Raw genomic sequence first — 23,969 nt, 5'->3', positions numbered from 1 at the left:
CTTTTTGTTAGCTGCATCCTTACCAGAAAATGAGTCTCTTCATCCTGTTGGGCTCTGTTATCATTGCAAGGTCTGAGAGCTCCCCCTTCTGCTCTCCCAACTCTCTTTAACTGAGGTTTCTGATGATTAATTTTTTAATATTTCCTCCTTTGAAGCAAGATCTTGCTCTGAAAGCATAACTGATCAAGAGTCAGGTTTTCTAGTCAGCGACTTTTTGTCTCGATGTCAAGAAAAACCTTTCCTGGGTATAGTGTCGCACGTTGGAGAGAAAGTGCACCAATTGGAGACCTATTAAGGTCACATTCAAGTAACAAGGAGAGGTAGGAGAGAGATGTCTCAGACACTTTTTACCTAAAGTTCAAGATCATAGACATCGAAGATCATCTGAAGTGTTACGTATCATCAAAGGTTTGGTGACAAACTTGCAACAGTCCTGGTCCAGATTCTTGGGAAAGTTGTCTCATCAGATGTCATCTGCTTCAGTTTAAGGAAATTTTTGTTTTAAGGTCACCAGATGATGTGCAGGTCCAGTCAAGGTTTGGAACTTTCTTTAGCTGTATCATGTGAATCTAAGAGTCTATTCCTTGGAGTTTCGCAGCACAAGGTTGGTTAGCAGTACCTGATAGGAGTCTTTTCAGTGAGGTTAAAGAGAGTTCTTCTGGAGGTGAATTTTCCAATATGAAATATCTAGGTTGCAAGGTATGATGCTTAAGGCTTTCATCTCCCAAAAGCACACTGTGAAAAGACTGTTTACCAAGCAATGGTTACTTTTAATAGAAGCAATTAGGTCTTTGCAATATTGAAGTATATCTCCTTTTATCATCTGTGGGTCAAAAGAAGCAGGAGACAAGTGCATCGGGCATCCTGTGACTATCTCAAAGGATGAGAGTTTATGGGTTACAAAAAGAGTGATCTTGAGATTTAGAAGGACCAATGGTAATGCTTTTGGCAAAGGTATTTGGAGGGCTTCTACGAGTTTTTGCTGATTGAGTTTTTTATAAATATATTTATTTATTTTTGGCTGCATTGGGTTTTCGTTGCTGCGCATGTGCTTTCTCTAGTTGCCGTGAGCGGGGACCACTCCTTGTTGTGGTGCAGGGGTCTCTCATTGCAGTAGCTTCCCTTGTCGCAGAGCACAGGCTCTAGGCACACGGGCTTCAGTAGTGGTGGCATGTGGGCTCAGTAATTGTGGCTCCTGGAGCACAGGCTCAGTAGCTGTGGCGCACAGACTTAGCTGCTCCGTGGCATGTGGAATCTTCTAGGACCAGGGATCGAACGTGTGTCCCTTGCATTGGCAGGCAGACTCTTAACCACTGCTCCACCAGAGAAGTCCCTGACTGAGTTTTAATAATGCCATTAGTGCATTCAACTAAACCAGAGGATTGAGGGTAATAAACACAGTGGAATTGTAAAACCTGCCAAATAGCACCGTTTATTAAAGTACTTACCCAGCAAATCAGGTCTTACCCCTCAATCACTGTGAAGTTTGAAAGGAGTTTCTGAGGTAAGGATAACTTTTTCCTGATGGAATTTAGCCACAGAAGAGGCAGTAGTCTCCAAGAGAAGGCTTCAGTCCAGTGTGAAAACACACAGACCATGACTAAAACATATTTATATCTATGAGATGAAGGAAGTTGAATGAAATCCATTTGCCAGACCTTGAATTGTCCATTGGGCCAATTAAGATGTCCTGGGTCAGGTACTTCCCTGCAGTCCAGTGGTTAAGACTTTGACTCCCAGTGCAGGGGGTACAGGTTTGAACCCTGATCAGGGAGCTAAGATCCCACATGCCTCGTGGCCAAAAAACATAAAACAGAAACAATGTTGTAACAAAATTCAATAAAGACTTTTAAAATGGTCCAGGGCTTCCCTGGTGGCGCAGTGGTTGAGAATCTGCCTGCCGATGCAAGGGACACGGGTTCGTGCCCCGGTCCGGGAAGATCCCACATGCTGCAGGGCGGCTGGGCCAGTGAACCATGGCCGCTGAGCCTGCGCGTCTGGAGCCTTGTGCTCCGCAACGGGAGAGGCCACAACAGTGAGAGGCCTGTGTACCACAAAAAAAAAAAAAAAAAAAAATAGGCTTCCTTGGGTTGTACTTTATGTAAGTGGGGGCAGTGTGGTAGGTAATTTTGTGGCCTTGTTCATTTTTCTCCACCAACATTGATTAATGAATGCTACCATTTTGTCAGTAGACCAGTGGTTTAATGCATGTACAGTGGTGAGGAGTGGGACTTTTAGAGTCTCTGGTAGGAAGGGGTTATTATGTGGTCTGAACCAGAGTTTTCTCTTTTTATCAAATCAACAATTTTGTTGAATTTCCAATCTTGTTTTTTCCTTCCTGAGGCCAATTGTTAAGTTTCTCTAGGCAGTTTTTCTAAGTTATCATTTGGGGAGATATTCCTTTGGCCCATGACAGAGGTTTGGCTGCTGTTGGCCCCTTTAAGGGCAACATTCCTTGCCAAAATGTCAGCAAGGTGATTTCCCTTAGCTTCCAGAAAGTCAAGTTTAGAATGCCCCAGAATCTTAATAATAGTTAAAGTGGCAGGTTAAAATATTGCATCTAATAATTCCTGCACGTGGGAACCATTATAAATTTTATTTTCACTGGAAGAAAGGAAGCCACACTGCTTTTACAACATTCCAAAATCATGAGCTACACAGAGAGCATGTCTACTATCAGTATAACATTGGTGGTTTTGTCCTTGACTAAAGTACAAACCTGTGTAAGAACCTCTAACTCAGCCTGTTGGACTGAGGTAGCCATAGTAAAGATGCTGCCTAAACAACATCGAAAGGAGTTGCATCTGTATATCCAGCACAATATTTACCATTGTCACCTTTTAAATAGGAACCATCGGTGAACAGTGAGAAGTCAGTGTTACTCAAAGAAATTTTCTGCAAATCATCATGAGGAATCAGAAAGTGATCCATCAGCATTCAACAGTCAGGAGGGACATCAGATGGAGGGAGGAGAGTAGCATGGGTAAGGATATTAGACCATAAAAGAGTTACATAAACAGCATTAACCAAAGGACTTCATAGGAGGTGAGGCAGCTGACGGAGAAGTGTTGACTATGATGAGGATTCTAGAGAGCTTCTACTACATGAGATACAAAAATGGTTAAAGGGGGATCCCACAGTGATTTTCTCAGTGGTCTTAACCAAAATGGCTGTACCCGTAATGACACTAAGGCAAGGGGGGTATCCCTGTGCCATTGGGTCCAGCTGCTGGCTTATAATACCCTATAGGTTGCTGGTAGTCCCCGTATTGTTGGATGAACCGTCCAAGGGCGTTCCCTTCCTTTTCAAAGACAAAAAAAGGTAAAAGGGAATCTGATAATTGGGATGCCTAAGGGGCAGGTGAGTTCATCAAACTCTCCTTTAAGGCCTTGGAAGCTATGTTGTCAGGTTCTTCCTATAAAATTGGGACAGGGTTGCTATTCTTTAGTAAAATATGCAGAGGTTTGGTCATGAGAGAAATTTGGAATCCAATTTCAGCAATAAACACCTAGCCTGAGAAAACTTCCCAGTTGGTGCTTAGTTTTGGGTTTTGGGAAATGTAGGACACTATGAAATCTCTCTGGATCTAGGTTTAGCTCTTGTTCTGATATCAGATACTCTAAATACCAAACCTGGGTTTGCTTCATCCCCCAACACTGAAATCTGGTGAGTAAAGGGGGCCTCTGATGACCACCAGCCTCGTAAAGTGACAAATGTGAGGCAAGGGAGGTACAGGGTGAGTTGGGAGCGGACTAAGGCCTATCACAGACAGACTAGTCACAGGAGGCCCATCCAATAGACTGCAAATTCCGAGAGGGATTAATGTCGGGCACAATATATATTCTTCATAAATATGTGTATTTAGGATATATTATACTTAAGGAATATTAGAATAGCCTCACTAGCTTTCAAATATTCTATCATCACCCAGTGAAAGAAGAAATATATCTTACATCTTTACCCAGTACCCAAGAGGTACCTATCCATTGATGTAACCGTATACCCAGCTACATCTAAGTTTTTAACGGAAACAAAAGTTCCACAAATAAATAAATAAAATATAAAATACTTAGTTTTAAGGGTGGTCACTCTAATAGTTTCTACTCAAATGTACTCTATTTTATTTTATTTAAAAGATAGCTGAGAATATATATAAAATCTTTAAAAATTAATAAAAAAACAAACCTGAACTCATAGGTACAAAGAACAGATTGGTGGTAGCCAGAGGCAAGCAGTGAGGGGTGGGTAAAATGGGTGAAGGTGGTCAAAAGGTACAAACTTCCACTTATAAGATAAACAAGTCATGAGGATGTAATGTACAACACCACATAGTGACTGAAGTTAACAATACTGCATTGTATATTTGAAAGTTGCTAAAAGAGTAGATCTTAAATGTTCTCATCACAAGAAAAAAAATGTGTAACTATGTTTGGTGATGGATGTTGACTAGACTTATTGTAGTGATCATTTTGCAATAATACAAATATTGAATCATTATGTTGTATGCCTAATATGAATATAATGTTATATGTCAATTATAACTCAATTTCAAAAAACATTCTGAGTGTGTCTGTGAGTGTGTTTCTGGATGAAATAAAAATAAATAAATCCATTTAGTCATTCATTCATTAAAAGATTATGACTCTTCAATTCAAATTGATTTCAAAACTGAATGGTGTTGCAATATTTTACAAGTGTTGATCTAAATTACTTTGTCCAAGAGACAATAAATAAGCTAACTGATAAACTGAATAATCACCTAGTGTGCTAATTTCCTACATTTTTATCTTCGTACGTTAGTTGTAAATAGAATACATCTGCATGTTATATGATGAGAAAGAGAGAAAGAGAGGTTGGGATTGTTACTGAGTCCAAGCTCGCTCTGCTCACGGCATGACAGGCCAATAAATCAGAGACGAGGTGTTGAGGCAAGGAATACAACTTTATTCAGAAAGCTGGCAGACCGAGAGGATGGCAGACTAATGTCTCAAAAGAACCATCTTATTAGGGTTTGGATACCAGTTTCTTTTATAGAATAGAGAGGGCGAGGAGATGAGGAAGTAAAGTAAAAAGGCCATTAGGTTTTGCAAATGTCCTCTGGAATGGCCAGCCTCAGAGGGGATGTGTTAATTTCTTCTTTCTTGCAGCCATCCACAGGTGGACAGGGTCAGGATGCTTCCCTGAACAAAGGCACTTTGGTTTAACATTCAGGCAGAGGGGCAAGGTTCCCCAAGGCAGGCCATTATGTATAGACAGTAACCTTTTAGTGAACAAAAGCAGCAGAAAGAAAAGGTTTTAACCTTGAGTAAAAGAAACAGATCCAACATGTAGTCAGATTTGTCTCTTCCCTGTTACAGAAGGAGAGGGAGCGACTCTCCTTTGCCTGGAGTTCTCTGTGGTCCGGACAAATCTCCAAAACTCTGGGCTCGTACAGCAGAATTCAGCGGGTTGCATTCTATACTTGTGCACTCATGTGTATGTCCCATGACCCACATACAGTCTTAGAGATTAAAGGGAGGCACAGGCCCCCGGGTGTAAACATGAGACACCCACAAACATAATCACCTCCACAGTGGCTCCACATACACTCCCACATACCATCACACAGACAGAGCCTGCCATCTCTTCATTCAACACAAAATACACAATAATTGCCTCTAGCAATGTACACTTACAGCCACACTCAAGCACACAATGGGGAGACAATACTACCCCTGCTCACCCGAGAGATATAACCACCTACCGCCCCCTCTCTTCACCACCCACACCTAGCCAAACAGAGCTGCTAATTAAGAACCAGAGATACTCAAGTACCTGGCCTCCAAGGAGGGGGCCCCGTGATGGGAAAGGGGGACACTACATGCTGAACACCTTGTGTTTTGGTAATTCCAAGGGGGCACCAGCAGCCTGGCCAGAGATGGATGGGCCAAACTGGAGCAACTGTAGTGCAGCCTCCTGCTGGAGGAGAGTCCCAGGTGGGGAAGGTCCCTGAGAAATGGGAAGGTCCCCACAACTCAGCTCCCTCTGTCCTAAAGATTCTGAAAAAAAAAAGCTACTCTGCTGTCTCAAATTTAATGAATATTTTGAGCTCCCCGTTCAATAGATATTTATTGAGCACTTACTATGGGTCAAGAACTGGGATACAGCAGTGACCAAAATGGCATTCCCTGACCTTGTGGAGTTTCCATTTTCTGTAGAGGGAGACTATAAATATATAGGCTATTAGAAGATGACAAGTATTATAGAGAAAATAAAGCAGGAGGCAGGTGAAGCGTGGGGCAGGTGTGTGGTCATAGAAGGTATGACTGGGAAGGTAGCATTTAAGCAAAGACTGTAGAAAGTGAGGGCCACTGAGAAACCTAGGGAAGACCATTCCAGGCAAAGAAAACAGCTCATTCAAAGAATTAGGCTGGAGCCAGCCTGAACTGTTCAGTGACCTGCAGGAGGTCAGTGTGCTTGAAGCCAAAGGCAAAAGGGGAAAAGAGTATGGACCAGGTGGAAGAGTAATAGGGGCAGAGCTTGGTGGGCACTTGGAGGGCTCTGCAGGCCCTCGGCTTTTCCTCTGATCAAAATGAAGAGGCATGGGGTTAGGGAGACAAGCAGAGTGGGCCCTTTTCTGACATATTTGAAAAGATCCCTCTGGCAGTCCTAAGGCTTAAAATCAATACGGACCCCATCCGGCCAGGTGTCCTGCAGGTCGACGAGCCTGGGGAGAGCCTGGGGAGAAAACTGACCGCTGGAGCAGCAGGCAGGAAGGTGGGAAAAATGGCCTCGGGTTCATCTCAGGCTTGGACGGACAGCCCCATAGGTCACTGATTCAGGATGGGACCACCACCAGAGGCACCAGGAAGGATGCTTGTTGCACGGACACCCCAGTACCACAAACAACACCTCCACTACCACACCTCTCCAGTCTGCACAGCTCCATCACACATACCTCCACCACACACAGCTCTACTATACACACCTCCTCCACCATCCACCCACACACACCTCCATCACTCTGCATCTCCAGATAGCCACACACTCCAGATAGCCACACATATACCTCCACCACACACCACCACACACTCCAGATAGCCAACCAGGATTGCTACTTCACCTAAAACTGGAACCACCCCAATCACTTCTTGTCCCTTCCTTTGCTGTTTTAACCCTTGGCACTATCATCACCCAACAATGGAAGGTACATTTTACTCTTTCATTTTGTCTGTCCTTAGATTGTAAATTCCGTAGGACCCTTGATGTTTGCCTGCCTTATTCACCACCGTACACTCGGGGCCTGTACGCCACAGGTACACAGGCGTATTTGAGAGTGACAAAAATGAAGGAATGTGAATAGTGGAGTTATTGTTCAGTACAGCTATTTACTGTATGCAGACAGGATCTACTCGAAGGCAGGGATTATTTTCTTGAGCTTTTCAGTGATTTAATAAATGCTATTATGTGCCTGCTCTTTGACCCCATGTGTCCAAACCTGGAAAGTACTTGGCATCCATCTTGCCATTTTTTCCCTCTTTCCCTCCCTTCTTTTTCCCTTCCCTCCCTTCTCATTTCCTCGCTTCCTCCCTCCCCCTGACCCTCCCTCTCTCTCTCCCCCCTTCCCTCTCTCCTTTCCTGACTCTCTTCCTCCCTCCCTCTGGCCCTCCCTCCCTGCGCCCTTCTCCTTCACTTCCCCGTCCCTCCATCTCCCTCTCCCAGCCTTCCCCACCGTGCTGCATCCTGTGCACAGAGCACCTCATAGGACAGAGGCACAGCCTTGCTTCTGAGCACCTCAGGGTCAGAAGCACCACTCTACATGGGACAGATGGAATCTGAGGATCAATGGAGCCAGGATAAACCTCACTGAGCAAGTAGATAATCTGTGCCAAATATATAAGCTGGTTCATAGGCAATGATAGTTCACTGGCAGCTTTTAATAGAAGTTCAGATTGTGGGGGGACATGAATCTTCTCATGTCAGGGCAAAGTGGGGTTCAGAAACAACAGACTGGACATGTGTGACGAGCCAAACACACAGCAAACCCAGGCAGAGAGCCAAGAAAGACAACGGGCAGGTGTTCCAGCCACCTCCTCCACAGCCCCACCCATCATGGGGAGGACAACACTGACCCCAGACGTGCAGGTGGGGTGAAAGGGTGGGAGAAATGGGTTTCCGGGAGGAAGAGAGCAGCTTGGAGACACACAGGCAAGGGCAGAGTGCAGTCTGGGCCACAGGCACCACTCAACTTGTGGACCTTCCACTGTGCTGCCTCATCCCTCAAAGGGGCACCTAAAGGCTGCTGGTCAAACCAGAACTTTTCCTCCATGTGCAGTTCTTGAGAGAAGGAAGACCAGGTTTCAAGATGGAGAGATAAGCCATGCATGGGGCCACCCCAACCTACTCCCGGCAGAATTTGCTGGGAAATGAGCACAGGAGCTAGGTGGAGGGAGGTGGTGAGAGGTAGAAACCAAGGGTCAGCCCCACCCACCCAGCCTCAGGTGGCCTGGTCCTGCTGGGTCATTGATTGGTACTCTCCTGCACATGCTCCTGTTGCATCAGAAGGACTTCTTCCTAGACGTCTGCTGAGGGAAGGAAAACAAGCCTTAGCATTTTGTTTTGGCTAACAGCCCTGAAATCCCACCCTTTTCTCCTTGTACTCCAGCAGGGCCTGTCAGTGGAGATCTGAAAAGCAGGAGGAAGTGAGACCAGGAAGCCCAGCCACAAGGGGACAGGAACACAATGGGTACGTCCTTGCCCTGGACTCTGAACTCCGCCCACTCTCCCAGATGCTGATGGCTAGGCTCAAGCCCTGACCTTGTGCCCGTGCCCTACCTCTAAGCAGGCACTTGGGCACGTGGCCCCTCACCTCCTCTCACAGCACAGCCTTTCAGGATGAACTTGGCAGACCCTGTAAGTAACCCCTCCTCTAACCAGCCTGCCACCCCTGAAGAGGGTGTGTTCACCTACCCCTGACCTGAGGCCTGGTCTTCTTTCATCTGGACCAGCACCCTTCCCTGGGACTGGCTTCTTGGTGAGCTGGTACAAGGGCTGGGGTGGGATGGGACATCTGTGACCAAAGGAGGGATGCCTCTCCCTGCATCCTGTCATTTCATCTTCTCATAAGGGTAAGATGGTCTTGGGGTGGCCCCAAGGACAATCTGTCTCCCTTTTTCCTGGGAGCTGATGTAGGCAGAGGAGGACGTGTCTCAGGGGCAGGTTCTGCATGACTTGTGGGTGAGTCAGCCTCCATGGGGGTGAGGCGGGTGGGTCTGGAGCTGTACAAAGTCAGGGTTTGTGTGTGTGTCACCCCCTCCTCCTGGTTCCATGTTCATTCTCCCCTCTCCCTACCCTGCATGCCCCACCCTTTCAAAGGCCTCCATGCAGTTTGTGAGGTTCTGCATTACGCTTGCAGAGGAGAGTGGGGAGGTGCAAGGCCCACATAGCCCACCCACCATGTCTGTTTCACTCTACTTGACACCTGTACCAAGAGGAGGACACAAGGGCAGGGCTCAGTGATAATCTACTGTGTGGGATGCAGACAGCATGAGCAGGCCGGGCTCCAGAGGGCTCTCACACCCCAAGCCATGGGGTGGAGGAGGAGCTGAGCAGGTGCAAAAAGAGGAGGGCAAAGGGCAGGGGGTGAAGGCCAGGGACAGGCCCTGTAGGACTGCAGGCAGGGCACCTACCCAGGGTCTCACCCTGCCTGTCTCAACGTCTTCCTCCTTCTAGTTATCGGAGCCTCCATGACCTGCTCGTATCTCCTCCCAGCCTCCACCAGCCCTACCCTCAGTGAGCAGGTTAATCCCCAGGGGACTATGGAACAAATCATCTTCAACCCACCCTTCGAGGGGCCCCTTCCCTGAGTTCTGTCTCATCCCAGCAGATGGCAAGTAGGAAAGGCCCTCCCAGCACAGGTCCCTCAAGAACAGAGTCCCTCAGCACAGGTCCCCCAGTATGGCTCCCCCAGGATAGACCTCCCAGGATAGACTCTCCCAGTACAGATTCCTCTAGCACAGACCTCCTCCCAGAACAGGCCCCTCTCCAGGACTGACTCTCCCAGGACACATTCCCCCAGCACAGGCCTGAGGTCTTGCTAAACCCTCCCTTGACCAATGTCTTCATATTCAGGCATCCTGAAGACCCTCCTCTCCTCTGGCTCTGAGTAAATTGGAGAACAGGTCCAGGATGCTTGATGAGGCAGGGGCTGGGGGAACCCCCAAGCAGAGCTCACTCTGCAACCAAGGCACAAGTACCTGGGAAGCTGGCAGCCCTAGCCCACATAGTCTGGTCCCAGTTCTAGGAACACGAGTCCCAAGACACACCTGGGAAGCCCGGTCCCCACCATCTTGAAGGGGTGTCCACCTCTCAGGACTGGGGTTCTGTGGCAGCCCTGCCGCAGCACTGCCCACCCTTGAGAGCTAATCTGCTTGCTGGGTCTCTGGTGTGCTCCTCTGTGTGGTGTCTGTCTGCACATCTGTTCTGTCAATGAAGTACCAGGGCTTGAGTCAGATGTTGGTCACATTTTTTTTCAGTCTAGACCTGCAAGAGTTCCCCCCAGGAAGCACAGCTCAGGGCATACTCAGAAGCCAGGCAGAGATAGACTCACCCTCAGCTCAGACACATGCATGCAAATATGACCAGGCCTCAGTAAGTCCCTGACTCCTTCCCATGAGCCTTGGCCTCCTCATGGGGAAACAACAGTAGTAAGAGGACCGGCCTCCAGGTGTATGGGTGGGGAGTGAGTGAAATAACATCAGAGCTGGATTAGCAGGAGTGATGTCATACCTACACCCTGGGCCCTGGCAACACGGGGCACCCCTCCAAAAAGGATGAGGGTTCCCCAACAGTTCAATAGTGGATATTTTTTAAACATAAACCAGAATTTTGTTGTCCTCTCTTCTATTGCAGTTTGGCAATGTTTTACTGAGAATTTCGCTTGTCAGTACTTGGGGTATCTAAAGCCTTCGTTGGGTCTCAGAAGTGGTGCAGGTGGGCTGTGGGAGAGGGAGGTCCTCAGCAGACATCAGCCTGAATCCCCACCAGCCTCACACCTGACTGCCTGCTCCCCCTTTCCCTCTGGGCTCCAGCCCTCCCCAGGTCTCCTCATGCCCTGTGCCCTCCTGTCTTTCTCCAGAATGCTTTTTGCCACCTGACATACTATTCACAGTTTTGTTTATTTTCTCTCTCCTGCACTGTTATCTCCTTCCTCCCTTTTTTTAAGTTAGAAAAAAGCAATTTTAATTTTAGCATGTGGGTACTTTTTATGATTTAGAATTTGTTTTTAAATTTTTACCAGGGTATAATTTATATATAGCATAGTGCAGATATCTTAATTGATGAAGTTGTGTACATTCATACACTCGAGTGACAACTACCCAGATGACAATATAAAACATTTCCATCACCCTAGAAGTGCTCCTTTCCCGTCAATACCTTCAAGAGGTAATCCCTACTGTTACTTTTATCCCCAGTGGTTAGTTCTGCATGTTTTTAAACATCATGTATGAAATACATGCTCAAATTTATGCCTGTGACATTTACCCATGTTGGTTGAGAAGTGTTATCAGTAATTAGTTTTGTTTTCTTTGCTTAATTGCTTTTTTTCTGCTGGGTAGTGTTGTATGAATATATACTTTATATATATTGTTTATCTATGTGAGTTTGAGTTTGGGGCCATTATGAACATTCCTGTCTGTGTCTTTGGTGGACATATACACTCATTTGTGGATATATACCAAGGGAGTGGAATTTCCAGATCATAGGGTGTACATATATGTAGCATTAGTAGATAGTGACACACGGTTTTCCAAAGTGACGGTACCAAGTTACACACCCACCAACGCTGTATGAGAGTTCCAGTTGCTCCACATGCTGGCCAGTACTTCCTACTGTCAGTCTTTTAATTTCATCCATCTCTAATGGCTAATGGATGTTAAGAGGAATCTCACTGGGGTTTTCATCTACATTTCCCTGATGATTAATGATGATGCCTGTTCATTTGCATATCCTCTAGTGGAAGTCCTGTGTGGTTTTTTCCTAAGGGATCCCAGGCACTTTAGTAGGGTGTTCAGTTAAGATGTGCTGAATGAATGAGTAATAAATGAATCAACAAATGAGTAAGATCCATCAGAATAAGAGGCTTACCCTCCCCCCTGGCTGACACTATGCCTATCTCCAAAGATCTCCAGCACTTTGTACATTTGTCTCCTTTGGTTACTGTGCATGAGAGGTGTGGCAGAGTTGGGGCACTTTGGGAGGTGATTAGAAAGGTCTGAAACAGGATGCCAGCATCCCTGCTGAACAGCTTGGCTAGTACATTGCTAAGCACTGCCAAGCTTGAGGCCCCCTTCCGTGGCTCTTGGTTTCAGAGAGCAGAGAGCAAGGTGTGCCAGGGGCGGGTGCTGACACATTTACACATTTACTACCACTTCCTACCCAGTCAAATCCCACCCTTTCTCTGCAGCCTAGGCTGCACCTGGCCTTTGTGCTCCACCACATCCTGGGCAACCCCAAATCCCCACCACTCAGCAAAGGGCGGGACAGAAGAGGGTGGCAGTTCTCAGAATGAGAGGACTACAGGAACTATAGCAGACTTGAGTCCCAGAAGTGGGAGGTGTGCGTGGAAAACAAAAATACACTGGGAACCCAGAAGAGGAGGAAGTGCAGGGCTCGCAACCAGAGGTAAACCCCAGGTGGGGAAATCTAACCTGAAAATCCTGAAGCACAGCTGTAGGGGGTGACCAGGAAGCCCTTGTGGGAGGATCCAAGTCTAAGCAGAGGTGAAAAGAGCAAGGGCACAGCCTGAATTCAGAGAAGTGGCATGGAATCATCCTCTGGCCTCGCTGCTGGCCAAGACGGGCACACAGCCCCACACCTCATTCCTGCATTCACTGCTAAAGCACTCTTTGAGCACCACTGCGTACCCACGCTTCACTAAGCACCCTGATACCACGTAGTTCACCCGCCAGCCGAATAGATAAAGGCATAATCATGCAAAATTAGAGCTTTAGTAGAAATAAAGGCAAAGTATACCAGAGGCTGGGCAGGGTTAAATTAAGGGGTTGCCATAACCTGACTTGCATTTTTAGAACTGTCCTTCTGGTGGTAGCCAAGGTAGAGAAGGGGAGAGCCTGAGGCAGTGACCATTGTGAGGGATGTGGAGAGGGTGTCTTGGCCAGTTTGGGGAGGGAGCCTTAGCAAAGAAGTTGTGGGGGCTAGTGAGAGGCCCTGGGGAGGCAGAGCTGAGGGGGCTGGAAACCTGGAGGCGAAGACCCTGGAGAAGGAGGACTCAAATCTTCTTCAGGGTTTCTAGCCAAGGAAACTGGAGGGGCAAGTGTTCACTCAATCCAGGTAGGGAGAGGCAAGGAGAAGCAGGTCTGGCGGCAGGTGGCGAAGAGGAGAGCACTGGATTCTGCCTGCTTATCCCCCCTTCAGTCTCCCCTCTCCAACACCTCCCCCAGGCCCTAGAGCTGATGCAATTAAAAGGGTGGGAGCTGGGAAGTTCAAGGCGGGAGAGAATACAGCCCCTAACTCTGCCCACATCTCTCAGACAGACCTGAGCCCCAGCGGGACCAGCCTGGGGGCAGTGAGCTCTCTCCTGGGGGCCCGAGAACCATGCTGAGAGTCTGTGAGTACCCACAACTATCCTGCCAGGCCAGGGCTCTAAGCTGGGCCTCCCCAACTGCCCTGCCCCTGGGCCTAGGGCGACTCTACTTTCCAAACCAATAATGGAAACATCCATCATCTGACACGTGTATTTTGGAGGGGACAAAGGGAAAAAATTTCTTAAAGACCTAGGATGGGTGGTTTCCATATCTACACTGTCGACTAAAAAAATAGTCACAACCTCAAAGTTGAGAGTTATGTTTTATTTGGCGGGAATTTTTAGGACTTCAAGTCCATGAGGCAGCATCTCAAGTAACCCTGAGAGAACTGCTCCAAGAAGGTGAGGGAGAGAGCCAGGGTATATAGAAGTCTTGCAGTGAAATGGCAGGTAGTCTGACCATCAAAAGATTATTGTTAATTAAAGAAAACCAGATATCCCAAGATAAGGAATTTAGGGCTTTTTTGTGTATGGGAAAATGCAAGAGTCTGGGCTCACTGAAGTCATTCCTTTGATATGTGCCTCAGCTATCTGGGGCCAGTATCCTGTGTTTTCACATCCCGAGTTTCCTCAGGGCTCACCGTAGGGAGTGCCTGCAGTCTGATGGCTGCTAGAAGGCAGGTATGCTTTCCTTCCTGAGTTTCCTCAGGGCTCACCAGCTCATGTTGGAGGACTGCATTCACTGATGACTGTGACATCCTTTGTTTACTGATATGGCTGGCAATATTCTGTTTATCAACACCTCACTTACATTTATTCATTTATACAGCAAATAGTCACAGTGGAGCTATAGCTGTGCCAGGTGTGGGGCCTCACTGGAGTGGACAAGGCAGACCTGGTCTCTGGCTCTCAGGGCAGGCATCCGGGCTGCTCAGTGGTATCTCCACCCCAGCGATAAGATGCAGCAGATCTTTAAGGCAGTGGTTGATTAGTTCAGGAGGGTAAAGAGTGGATTGAGGGCTGTGGGTCTGGTGTCAACTTACTTTGGCAAATAATGAATACCTCTGTGGCACCAGGGCCCACACAGATTCCCTGGTCTGGTTTCTGCTGGGTGAAATCAAGAGCTCAGCTGGATAATTTGGGCAGCTCCTTTAGCTCAAAGATGTGTTGTTCTGCTCTCCTCTTTAGCTGGGGAGGAGCCCTCTGCCCAAAGGGACTGACTTTCCAGGGCCAAGCAGCGGATGGGAAAGTGTAACTCCACGCAAATTTCCTCCACTCAAAGAACTTGTGTTTCCTAGAAGGCCCGGCTGTGCATCTTCTTGTTTCTTAATGGCTGAGCAAGATGCTGTAATTGCTTACAATATTAAACACTGCTTTCCAGCAATACAGCTCTGTGGTTAAAATATAAATATCACAAGCGGTAAGGAGACAAAGAGACAAAACTTACGACTTCAGGATGGGTCAGATTCCATTTCTCACCTCAAGGAAGGGAGAAGGGATAAGCCCCACTCTTGTTCCTTGAAGAAAAGGTGGATGGCTGAGGGTGGAGGAAGGCTGAATTCTGAAATGTATGTGCATAAAAGAAATTATAAAGTGAAAGTAATTACAAGTAAAAGAAATTATAAAGTCAGGCACATGGGTTCTCAGAGGGAGACTGAAGAAGCAAAGGAGGCCCTCAAGAGAGTGGGAGAGGCAGGGCAAATAGAGTCAACCTTTAGACTGGTAGACTAAAGGACAGACAGTCTGGGCTGAGCACTGCCCCCAAGCTTGAAATCTGTAATGAAATGCAGAGGGCAGAGGGAGGCATTGTAGGAAGCCCCAGAGGGTTTGCCCATGCATCCTTTCTTTCCTCTGTCCACCCATCTGTTCATTTATGTGTCTACCCATTTTTTCATCCATTTGTCTGTCCATCTGACCATCCGTCCACCCCTGCATTCCACGAATATGTCAAGTGCCCACTATGAGCCAGGCTATATGCAAAAGGGATTGATTTCTGGTCCAAAATGGAGAAGATAGGAGATTGGGCAACTGCCTCACATCTTGCTCTGTGCAGGAATAGAAGGAATCGCAGAAAACTGTTGACGGTGATAAATGGAACCGGGTGGGAAAGTGAGGCAGTGGGGGTACAAACGATTTGTCCCTCTATGTTTTCTTTTTCTGTAATGTCACTATACCATCACAAACGAAGGGGGAAAGGTGGCCCGAATTAAACATAAATCCTGAGATTGGAATCAAGGATACATTGGATACTGGATCCTTATATAGAAAAATGAATGCACATTTTAAAGGTATATGGTGGTGAGTCTGACCTGACAGCCAGAACCAGACCCTCACTTCTCCCTACCCTCGGGAAAGATACAGAGGGAAACTCGGTTACAAACTGTATTAGTCTGCTCAGGCCGCAACAACAAAATACTACAGATTGGGTGGCAGAAGCAACAGAAATTTCTCACAGTTCTGGAGGCTGGAAGTCCAAGATCAAGGTGTCAGCAGAGTTGGTTCCCCCTGAGGCCTCTCTCCTTGCCTTGTACATCACTGCCTTCTCCCTGTGTCTTCACATGGCCTTTGCTCTGTGCCCACATCCCTGGTGTCTCTCTGTGTGTCAAAATTTCCTCTTCTTACAAGGACACTAGTCACACTGCATAGGGCCCACCTTAACAGTCTCATTTTAACTTAATCACCTCATTCAAGGCCCTGTCTCCATATACAGTCACATTCTGAGGTACTAGGCGTTAAGATTTCAACACATGACTTGGTGGGGAGGTACAATTCAGCCCAGAACACAGATAATAATTTCAACAAGGACAACAATAAGAAAATGACAGTCACAAAACACACACCTTTCATAGGCTCCTAGAGGGAATGTATGAGCCAGAATAAATGGAACCCTGTCCAAGGCAGGTGTGGAAATGCAGGCTCACAATTGGGCAAAGTCTTTAACTTCAGTGAGCCTTGGCCACCTCTGGGAAACGACCTCACGATGTCTCTCTGGGGCTTGGGAATCTGGTACACTGCCATGCACATCTCAGAAACTGTTAACATTATTAAATGATGCCTTTATACTCTCTATCCTCACCCTATCCTTCCACAGCCAGTGAGTTAGGTCTTTTCACTGCAACAAATATTCTATCAACTCCAAGGGGGAAATGGGGCACCCAATGTGGTGGAAAGGTCCACCTCACCTGTCCCTCATTGGACTGAGGGCTTGGTCTCATGGATGGAAGTCCAGATGGCCAAGGGCAGGCACCTTGGGCAAGGCTCCATCCTGCATCATTCCTTGAGAGTGGGCGGCAAGGCTACAGTGCTGACCATCTGGGGCACTGGGGGCAGCTTGGCAGTCCTGGTGACTAAGACACCCTCTAGTAGGGAAGGAAGGGAATGGGAGTGCCGGGATGCTGCATCACAGGTCTAGCGATATAACCACTCCTCAAAGCAAGTGTTAAGACCAGCAGGACTTCTGGGTCCTCAGTCATTTGCTTGACATCTACACAGCCATGTGCACAGGCTGGCTGGCTCTCACCCTCCTGTCTGTGCTGAGCCTGGGTACCCAGGCCTTCAACAGCTGGCTTGTCAAGTGCTTTGAGGACCCCCCAGTATGAAGAGATGCTGTGGCTGGCCCAAGACAGGCTGGGGCAGACAGCAGAAAGGAAACAGATAGTGGTGATTGGGCGGGCATGGCAGGGCTCACCGCTGCCAAGACCCTGCAGGACGCTGGCCACCAGGTACATGATAGGGTGTGGGAGGGTCCTGCATGGGGAACCTGGGAGAGAGGGAAGTGGACAGCCTCAGAGAGCTGGGGCAGGGGACTGGGTCTAGGGCTCTAGGTGGGGGTAGAAGGGCTAGGAGAACTGGGTGGTCTGCCTGTATAACAAAGGGAGACCTGGGGAAGAGGCAGGAGGGCTGTGGGAGCTAGGTCTGCTAGGAGGGGATGTGTCCAGCCTCACTGAGGTCAGGAAAGTGCTGTCTTTCTAGGTGACTGTCCTGGAGGCCTCAGGGCATGTGTGGGTGGCAGAATAGAGACCCACAGAATGCCTGGAGCACAATGGTATGTGGAGCTGGGAGCCATGAGGATTCCCGCCAACCACAGGTACGGTCGGGGAAAGTGGGAGTGGGTAGGGAAGGCTGGGGTGTGGGCAGTTGTCTCATTTGTACTCTCGGGATTTTAGTTTATGGAGGTGATGAGTAGCCATGGAGAGGTTAATGCCACTGTAAGAATTTATTACTTACATTTCCAGAGAGAAGGAGACAAACCACACCACACAGGGCCCTGGGGATACAATGGGATGGTCAGGAGGCAGAAGACAGGAGCAAAGAGAAGGCACAGACCATGGCCTTTATTGGAGTTTCTGAGGGAAAGGCAATGTGGGACGGAGTAAACAGCTTAGGTTTGGCTGGTTTGAATAATTACAGTGGGCCCTGGGCTGTAGGAGTGGTCTCTAGTTGCCTGGTACCTGGCCCTGGGTGAGTTAGGGCAGGGGAGATATTTACTTGGTGTGTGGGTGGGAACATGGCCTTGGATCAGCCAGTCTGCTCACTGAAAGGAGAGCTCTAGGCAAGCTGACATGCAGGAGAGATGTGGTTCGGCCCTGTGATTCATGAGTATCAAATAGACAGAACCTAAGAAGACGCAAAACACACAGTTAGAACACACAATTAGAACAGCAGTCAACACCAAGGCCAAGACAAATAGCAATGAGTGGCCGTCTTTTCCTGGAAGCCAGCAGGCCTGGGTCTGCCCCAACTCACAGCCTCAATGTTTTAATATATATACTGTGCATAATGGCACCTGCCCTGCCTGCTTAGAAGCCAATGTGGAGGATCCCAAAAGATAATTAGGATGGGAGAGCACCTTGAAAAGTCAAAAGTGGCCTGCTAGGTTTGCTAACAATGGGAATAATGAGTGTCCATCGAGGAGGGTGTGGTGTCTGGTGGGAGCCCTGGGACCAGAAACTAGCATCGGGTGACCTCATGGAGGGTCATCCTGAAGGGGGGCCCTGCTCCGTGGAGAATGCAGGGTGGTGGAGGATGCTTCCTGGAGGCTTGGGAAGGATGCACATGGCCTCCAGGGAAGATAAGCCCAGAGGACCCTGACACTGCTCTTCATGCAACCTCCTGGACCTTGAGGCCAGAGGTCTCAGACAAAATGAGAGAGATCGTGGCCAGAACGGAGGACAAGCCTGGTGTGATGTGGCCACAAGAATGGTGGCCCTGTTCCCTCGTGGCCCTGCCATTAGTGTAGTGACAAGGGGGTCTGTAGTTCTGTCTTTGGATAGAGGCCAGTAGCCCCAATAAATCTGTGGGGAGCAAAGAGCAGAGCCCCTGGAGCAGGGACGGCTGGCAGCTTCCTTGTCCCTGCTGAGCTGTCTCTGATTCGCACCACAGGCTCTCTCATGAGCTCATCAGGAAGTTTGGGCTAAAACTCAGTAAGTTCCGCACCTCCAACAACCAGAGCTGGGTGCTGGTCAACGGGGTGCACAGCGCGTGGGGGAGGTACAGGCCTACCCGCGTCCGCTGGGCTATCAGGTCAGGGCAAATGAGGAGTGGAAGACGGCAGAACAGCTCTTCCTAGAATCACTGCCGGGGAGTGTGAACATACCAAACTCTCGGACCCCGCCCAGCCTCACTCTGCCACGGTGGCGCCAGGATTCCCGCTTTGTCCGTACTATTCACAGTGGCCTCGTAGGCCTACAGAAATGTGTCCAACACCAAAAAGGAGGTAGACTTCCCACCTCTGTAACTCCCAGGTTGGTGGGGGAGCTCTGGCCCCTAACTTTACAGCCCCGTAATCTGTCCAATAGTTAAGTGTCCACCTTCGGGACATTCAGACTAGTTGTGGGACAAAGTCCTTGAACCCAGGAGAGAACATATATAAACTAACCTTTGACGTACACACAAGTAGAAGCATGAGTGAGGGAGTGGGAACATCGGGGGCTGGACCAGGCTGAGGTGAGTGCCCGTGTGGGGTGGGGTTTGGTTCTCACTGAATGCCCCTCCTTCCTCCATGCCCAGGTGGTGGAGGAGCTGAAAAGCAGTAGCTGCAGCCAGGTGCTGGAGAAGTACGACTCCTTCTCCACCAAGGTCAGTCCTGGGACCCACTTCCCGCTGCCCACAGCCCACCCTGTCACAATCTATGGAAACCACGGCAGGACCACCCACCCTCTTTCCAGTTTGTAGCAGGAGAAACATGTTAACCCTTGACCCACCCTCCCCAGCAGGCAGCCAGAGGGAGCCTGTGCACAGACCCTGCCCCTGGGCATAGTCCCGCCTGTGGCTCGGGGCTGCCCAAGATGGAGAGGGGGTCCTTCCTCACCCACCTACTCCAACATCTTGCTGTTTCATACTCAGCGAAGCATACCCTCAAGGCCTTGGCACTGGCCGTTCCCTCTGCCTGGAATGCTCTTCCTGCAGATATCACATGGCTTGCCCCTCAACCTTCTTCAGGTCATGGCTCAAGTGTCCACTTTGAACTGAGATTCCTCCCATCTGGCACCCTCCCATCTTCCTTTCTCTGCAATATTTTCCACCCTAATGCTTATCACACTGTAGTGAATATTTTACTTGTTTACTTTGTTTATGGTCTGCTTCCCCTGCTAGAATGTAAGCTCCTGGAGGACAATGGTGGTGGGAGGGAGGGGAAGGAAGGGGGGAAGGGAAACAGGGGTGGGAGGGAAGGAAAAAGGGAGGAGAGGTACAGGGCTTGGAGAATAAGACAAGCTAGAGAAGATTCTCAGTTGCCCACCCCTACCCCCCACCTTCCACACATCCCATGCACAGAGGTAGGGAACCTACCACCCTCTCTGGGTTCTGGTTGTCTACACTGCAGATCTTGAAGCGTGTCTCCGGGAACTTTGTGATGTTGTTTTTCCTGGGATGGTGGGGCCCTGCCGCCTTGTCTCTGGTTTAAACATGCATGTTTTTTGTTTGTTTGTTTTTGCGGTACGCGGGCCTCTCACTGTTGTGGACTCTTTCGTTGCGGAGCACAGGCTCTGGACGCGCAGGCTCAGCGGCCATGGCTCACGGGCCTAGCCGCTCCGCGGCATGCGGGATCTTCCCGGACCGGGGCACGAACCGTGTCCCCTGCATCGGCAGGCGGACTCTCAACCACTGCGCCACCAGGGAAGCCCTAAACATACATGTTTGATAGAGGTTTTTGCCCAGGTTAAGGCGAGACCAGCCATGCCCTGTCATCCTGGCAGTCCCTGTCAGGACTGCCCCCCGAGTGCCCAGCCTCCAGGGCTGCTGCACTGGTGACGAGGGTACCAGATCGTCCCTGGACACCCCTCAGCCCTCGGCAAGCTGAACAGTTGGTCACCCTAACAGGTGAAGCCCTCCTGGCCAGTTCTGTTGTGTGAACTCTGGCCTTGCTTGGGAGAAAGGAGCAGGGATGAAGCATAGGGCACAATCCTCAATGGGCACTTCCACAGGGAGAACTTCAGGGTCACTTGCTGGTGGGCTAGCCAGGACCACAGTGTGATGGTGGAGGATGAGGGCAGGGTGAGAAAAATTATTCAGTACCTAGATTCCTCCAGATCAGTGTAAGCAGCCCAACATACTTGCAGTTGACAGGAAGACTGGGCCTCAGTTCCCCCACCTGTAAAACAGGGATGATAAGCTACTTCTTAGGATTCTATGAGGCTCATACAAGTGAAGGGCTCATCAGAGGGTGTGTATGTGGGAAGTAGCACTGAAAGTTAGCTGTTTTCCTGTTATTAGGAAAAAGGAGAGCATTTTGAGACTGCCAGAGCCTAGTACAAGTAGACCCATGGCAGCCCCAAGGGGCCCGGCTGAATGGTCTGGCCTTTCCACTCTGTCCAATTCTGTTTCTGCCTGTCCCTGGATGCAAAGCAAGGGTTCTCATGTTGGCTTCCAGACGATCTGACTCCCCTGCCTTCTCTCCTTGCACGTGGTCGGCTGGTTGCAGGGATACCTGATTAAGGCGGGGAACCTGAGCCGGGGGGCCGTGCAGATGACTGGGGACCTGTCGAATGCAGATGTTGGCTACTACGGGGCCTTCTTGGAGACCCTGCATGCCATCATCTCCCTCTTCCAGGAGCCCCAGTGGGAAATGGGGTGGAGAAATGGGAAAATGGGCATGGGTTAGCCAATTACTAACCAGGACAGTGGTCGAAAGAAAGTTCAGATAAATCTGGTGGAAAATCCCAAAAGAAATGGGGAAGAGGGGAAAGCAGGGGTTTCCAAACTCCAATGAGCCTCAGAATCAGTAGGGGTCTTGTTAAACACAGAAGGTTGAGCCCTACTCTGAGTCTCTGATTCAGTAGATCTGGGCTAGGACCAGAGAACATGCATTTCTGACATGTTTCAAGGTCTGCTGCTGCTTTCTGTCTTTCTTTCTAGGATCCCCACTTTAAGAACCTCTGGCTAGGAGGCAGTCACATCAGGAAGCTACAGATCTACTTTGCTCTGGGCCTCACCTGCTCTCTGGCTACAGAGATGAAGGTCCTTACAAGGGCTCTCACTGTCTTTCATCCCAGGAAGATGTATCAGGGGTGCTAACTCCAGACCCCAACCACCAAACCCCTGGTGGCTGTCAGGATGGTCTGGGGCCACAAAGATAAAATAGACCGGAATTCACTCTCCCTCAGGGTTCTGTGACCCAATTCCTGCCAAAAAAGGCTACAGATATTTGCGAGAGGGCAACAGACCCTGCAAGCCTTTAGTGGCCAAGGGGACTGGCTCAGTTATTTGAGCATCCGGTCTTCTTCTTTTCCCAATAGCATCTTCTCCCTTCCTCCCAGAATTTTTTTCAGGGTAAATCCACTTATATTCAGGCCAGGGACTGTCCTAAAGGGAAAATGGAAGGAAGAGGAGGGTCTTAAGGCAGGCCGAGTGGGGTGACCACCTGAGGAGGCGGGGGCCGGGGTGTGTGTGTGACTGCGAGCCAGGCATGATCCATGTTTCAGGCCTGAGGCTCTGGCAAGGGGCTGTACCTGCCCAGAGGGAATGCATTTTTCTGATTTGTCAGCCCCAAAATGGCACCTATCTCTAGTTCCCCGGAGCTAAGAGCCACGCTACCCGGCATGCCCTCCTTTTGCCAATGGCTTACCTCCCTAGCACACAGGCTAGAGCAGGTCCATTAGAGGGCTCAGCCTCTGTACAGTCCAAATGGCCCATCCTCTGCCTGGCCTTGTCCATCAACCTGCTTCCCTGTCTCTCCCTTGCCTGCTCACTCTCAGGTTTGATGAAATCGCTGGGGGCTTTGACCAGCTCCCCCAGGCCCTGCATGCTGCCCTCTTGCCCGGGACGGTCCAGCTCCACTCGCCAGCAGAGGAGGTTGAGTCGTACGGAGACCACATCCACATCACCTACCGAATGCCTGACCCTCTGCAGACCAGGGCACGTCTCACCGCCGATTACCTGATTTTAGCCACCACAGCCAAGGCTGCCTGACTCCTCTGTTTCAGGCCACCTGTCTCCCATGGCAACTAGGACGCACTGCGATCCGTCCACTACAGCAGTGCCACCAAAGTGATCCTGACCTGCACGCAGCATTTCTGGGAGCACAAAGGCATCTTAGGGGGAAAGTCCAGCACCGACCAGCCTTCTCTTCATCTTCTATGCCAACCACATCTTCCCCAACGGAACAGGGGTCATCCTGGCCTCCTATACCCTGGACGATGACTCCTATTTCTTCGCTGTCATGGACGTGCCCGGGCAATTGATATTGTCCTGGACGACCTGGCAGTAGTCCATGATCTCCCCAAGGAGGAGGTGTGGGCCCTGTGCCCCTTTTCCACGGTCAAGCATTGGAGCCAGGACCCCTACTCCATGGGTGGCTTTGCCTCCTTCACTCCCCACCAATATGTGAACTATGCCCAGGAACTCTGCAAGCCAGAAGGACAGGTCCACTTTGCTGGGGAGCACGCAACCCTGCCCCCCAGCTGGATTGACACAGCAATCAAATCAGGGCTCAGGGCAGCACAGAACATCCAAGAGGCTGTGGGCATGGCTTTGACCAAGGACCCCAGAGACCCAAAAGAACCCCACTCCAAAATGGGGCTATAGCTACACCTGAAACACAATACCGTAAATCAACGATACTTCAATTAAAAAGAAAATGGAGCTATAGCCAACTTTACGACAGCAGGAATTGGAGTAACTCTGGTCACCATGGTCCACCAGGAAAAGTCTCAAAATCCACTCTCTCACTTTATCTCCACCTTTTTCCAAAGACGCCAACCAAGAGGTGCCACATAAGGCCAAGGAACAGAGTCCATCTAATATTTGGCCACCCATGACCTTGGATTTATTGGCAATGTCTCAACAACAACAACGTGTGATATAGTGATTAAAACAGTAAAGCATTCGTTAAGTTTAAGGCTATCACTAAGTGTTTTACCTACATTCTGAGTGGCATCTAAATAATTATAGAATTGAGTGCTGAGAGTTAGGGAGGGCTTTGATTGCCAAGGACCTTGTCTGGGGT

The 23,969-nt window shown here is 49.2% G+C and overlaps 2 long non-coding RNA genes across 2 annotated transcripts in view; both read left to right on the top strand.

The window, feature by feature from the left end:
• LOC125964108 (uncharacterized) overlaps window positions 1-23,969 on the top strand; it is a 60,084-nt gene that overhangs the window by 21,536 nt on the left and 14,579 nt on the right. The window lies entirely within an intron of this gene.
• Window positions 16,385-23,886, top strand: LOC125964109 (uncharacterized). Its single transcript, XR_007476792.1, has 3 exons — window positions 16,385-17,612; window positions 19,535-19,603; window positions 22,720-23,886. It is a non-coding gene; the product is annotated as an uncharacterized LOC125964109 (long non-coding RNA).

The sequence above is a fragment of the Orcinus orca genome, chromosome 3 (genome assembly GCF_937001465.1).
Source record: "Orcinus orca chromosome 3, mOrcOrc1.1, whole genome shotgun sequence".
Classification (NCBI taxonomy): domain Eukaryota; kingdom Metazoa; phylum Chordata; class Mammalia; order Artiodactyla; family Delphinidae; genus Orcinus; species Orcinus orca.
This window is presented reverse-complemented; position numbering and strand designations above follow the sequence as displayed.